The sequence below is a fragment of the Echinops telfairi genome, unplaced genomic scaffold (assembly GCF_000313985.2).
Source record: "Echinops telfairi isolate 266 unplaced genomic scaffold, ASM31398v2 ScPeMD7_2;HRSCAF=8, whole genome shotgun sequence".
Lineage (NCBI taxonomy): Eukaryota > Metazoa > Chordata > Mammalia > Afrosoricida > Tenrecidae > Echinops > Echinops telfairi.
Window position 1 is genome coordinate 7626426 of NW_022103898.1, and position 4127 is coordinate 7630552.

Below are 4127 nucleotides of genomic sequence, written 5' to 3' on the forward strand. Positions count from 1 at the left end.
GTGGTGAAGCAGGTCTCCCAGGAGCCTCAAGCTCTAGCAATAGGATCCAGGGGCTGGCTTGGCCCACAGATGGCGTAGCTCACAGGTTGAGGTAGAGAACTTGCTGAACTAGCAGCGTGCTGGTCTGATCACCAGGGAGCAAGAGAGCTGGGAGTAGGCCTTACAGAGCCATTTATCTTGCCCTTCAATCAAGCTTCGATGTGATTAAACTCCGCCCACACATTCCTATTGGCCTAGTTGGCATGTGTAAACCTATCACAATCATCCTCTGGACCTGGCACTTATATTTTCATGGGATTGGTTCCCTTCCACCTAAGACAGCAGTTCTCAACATGTGGGTCGCGACCCCTTTGGGAGTCAAACGACCCTTTCACAGCGGTCCCCCGATTCATCACAGTAGCAAAATGACAGTGATGAAGTAGCAACGAAAATAATTTTATGGTTGGGGGGGTCACCCCCACATGAGGATCTGTATTAAAGGGTCGCGGCATGAGGAAGGTTGAGAACCACTGACCTAAGAGGTCATTCTTTTCAATAAAAATAATTTAGGTGATTATACAAGGAAATGGGGTTGAATTTTAATACTTAGCCATTTCAAAGGTATAAATTCACAAATCGGGGTAGTCATCTCCATTAAACCTCCTAGCTCAGCCCTGATTCAGAAAACAGGAGCTCCCCTCCTTAGGCATGCACACACACGACAGGTTGCAAGCCACGGCCCAGATAATCAAGCATCTTGTTACACGCTCTCTCCTCAGCAGGGGGGCCTAGTCTCATGTCGGGTGCCATCGAGCCGTCTTATAAGGACCCTGTGCACAATAGAACTAAACACAGTCCTGCACCACCCTCACATTGCTCCTGTGCCCGAGCCCACGGATGCAGCCACTGTGCCCATCTTCCTCTCCTACACTGCTCTGCTTTGTCAAACATGATGTCCTTCCCCAGGGACTGGTCTCTCCTGACAATATGTCCAAACCGTGTAAGACAAAGTCTCACCATCCTTGCCTTCCAGGAGCACCTGGCCACACTTCTTCCGAGGCAGGTTGGTTTGTCCTTTCAGCAGTCCGTGGTGATTTCGATATGCTTCTCCAGCACCACAATGCAAATGCATCAATTCTTCTACGGTCTTCCTTATTCAGTGTCCAACGTCCCCATGCACCCCATGCATGCGATGTGATAGAGAATACCACGGCTTGGATCAGGCGCACCTTGGTATTCAAAGTAACATCCTTGCTCTTTCAATACTCTAAAGAGATCTTGTGCAGCAGATTTACTTAGTCCAACTCATCTTTTGATCTCTTGACTGCTGCTTCCCTGAGCATCAATAGTGGATCCAAGCCAGACAAACGTCTTCACAACTTCAACCTTGCCTCCTTTTATCATGATGCGACCTATTGGCCCAGTGGTGAGGGGGTATTTTGGTCTTAGGCTAGAATCATAGCTAGCCTGTAAAGACTCAGACTTGAGATCAAATTCAGGCTCTGTTCTTAGCTTTTATCTCAAGACGTTTGTGCTTCCTGGACCCCCTTCCTACGGCTGACTCCTTCTCAGGGCTCAGCCTACATGTCAACTCCTCCACAGGCTTGGCCAGGCCATCCCCGGCGTGGCCTCCCTCTGCACTTTGCAAAGCAGCTTCTCTGGGCTCTGCCATCCTCTCCAGAGGCCTTTCTTGCTTTGGTGTTTTTCCATCCTTTGGAGCTAGGGACTTGGTCTTCTGTGGGTTCTTGGGATGGAGGTGGTGTGAGGGCCATGGTCAGCCACATCCTCATTTGTGGACTCAGATGTCTCATGCATGACACAGCAAGAGTACCGCTCAACTCTGGGAGGAACTACATGGAGGTTGGCGGGGACAGTGGTGGCTATGATCCTCTGTGACCCTTTCCCCAGAGATCTGCCTGGAGAAGGGATGGAAGACAGGGTCTTCGCTGTCTGGAGCTGCAGGGGCTGGAGTAGGGACGCGGCTTAGCTTGTACCTTGGGCATGCTACAGTGCCCCAAGTGAAAGGACAGACACCCCCATAAGCTCTTCCCCTTGTTCTCCAAGGTGCCCATCCCTCCCATCTCCTCTCTCTTCCTCCTACCTCATCCTCATGAAAAGTTCCTTAAGTGGAGAGGTTTTCCTAGGAAGGGTCTGAGGTCAGCATGGGTCAATTGATTATAGCTGCTTCAAGGCCAACTCATCCTGGCCCTTATCAGGGGTTCCCCATGTAGATCGGAGCAATGACACATTTGCAGATTTGAGGGAAAGAATAGGAGCCCCTGCCAAAGCTAATTTCCTGTTTCCTGGGCTCCTTCGTCCGTTCACTCTCCAAGCATGAGTTTATCCAACTCTTTACCAGGTTCCTCCGTCCATCCTGCCCACCCTAACTCCCAGGTTCGGCCAGGCCCCACCTGCACATATCAGCTCCCAAGGCTCGCTTGCTAAGGGCTGCTCCCCAAGACTCCCAGAGGGGCAGCCTGGACGCATTGTGAGACACTGCCCGGATCTTAGTACCCCTTCCTCCAAAATAACTGTGAATGGTAGATCTCATGTTTTCATTGTCAAGACATGTTTAATGAGACCTACTATGTGACCGATTCCCTTCTAGGCTGGGGGAGAGGGACAGCCACCAACCAAATGCAGGTCCCATCTTGCCCTCTTGCAGGAAGAGCTAAGGAGGTGGACCAGCACCACAGCTGCCACAATGACTTCAAGCACTAGGAGGATGGTGTAGTCCTAAGCCACCTTGCATTTTGTGATGCCTACGTTAGGTCGCCAGGACGCAGTTCCAGCCCCCTAACCCCCCCCCCCCCACACACACACACACAGAGCAACTTACAACAGAACAAGGAGGAGCTTCGATTTCAGTGGGATTGAGTTGCAAGCACACTAGGAAGAAAGGAAATCGCAGCATAAGTGGTGGAGAGAACCGCTCAGTAGGGGAGGCTGGGAGAAAGAGAGAGGATCAGAGACTTGCCCCAAAGCCATGCAACTTAGAAAGCAATAAAGTCCGAACTGGAACCGCAGGTCTATCTGTGCTTGTCATTCAATAGTGACACCTGACTGGGAGTGCAATCCTGAAACCGTGTGGTCGGTGTGGTTTGCAGCTGATTGCAGGGGTCCATCCTTCCAGCAGTAAGGGAAACACCCCCCCAAATCTAAGTGCATAATTGAATCGCTGCTCTTACTAAGGAATGTCAGCATCCACACCCGTTTCCTCTATCACCTTAATAGCTGGCCAAGGAGAATTTAGGAAAGCACCGCGGTTGGGGTTGGGGGCCGTGGGGGCAAGGGCCGAAGGAGGCCACTGCATTTCTGCGAAGTGAATCCGGGTCACAAGCCCGTCGCGCTTGGGCCAGATCCCCCAAGTTCCCAGGCTCGGGCCGTTAACCCTCTGGGCTCCGGGCGGCTCCAGCGGAGACGCCGGGCAGGCCGCCAGGGGGCGACGTGAGCGCGCAGTGGCCCCGGGCGCGGGGGCGGGAGGCGGGGCGTGACATCCCCCGGAGGCCGCCGGTCGCGTGACGTCACCCGGAGGCCGCCGGCCGCGTGACGTCTCCCGGACGCCGCCGGCCGCGTGACATCCCCCGGAGGCCGCCGGCCGCGTGACGTCACCAGGAGGCGGCCGGCCGCCAGCGGGGTGGCCGAGATGAGGTTTAGGGGACGCGTCATTTAAGGACGCCTTTCGATTTCCTGGCCCCAAATCACAGAGACCGTTTACATTTACCTCCCACCCTGTCTGCTGGCTTTGATCCACCTAACCCGACGAAGGATATCCCAATTCGTCGTCGTCTACTGTCGAAAGTCGGGGTGCCGGGCGCCCGTCTCTAGGGATACGCGTCACTTTGACGCGCACGTGAATTGAGCCTCCAGGGCAGTAAAGCCTTACTTCAGCAATAAATATAAACGTAGTCAAAAGCTCTTAGGAAGTTGGCATCAAATGGAAAGACAAACGGTGCAGCGGAGGTTGTACTGACCGACCCGAGGGGCCCTTAGGTTACGCGGGACTCAGGATCTCAAATGTATCATGTCAAATAGGACATTTTGCATAAACAGTATCACATGGTCCCACGGATAAGCTAGTAGTATACATTTGTGTTTGGGTTGGGTCTGAACTAGGCAGCCCCCCGTTTGGACTACGTTGGGGGGGG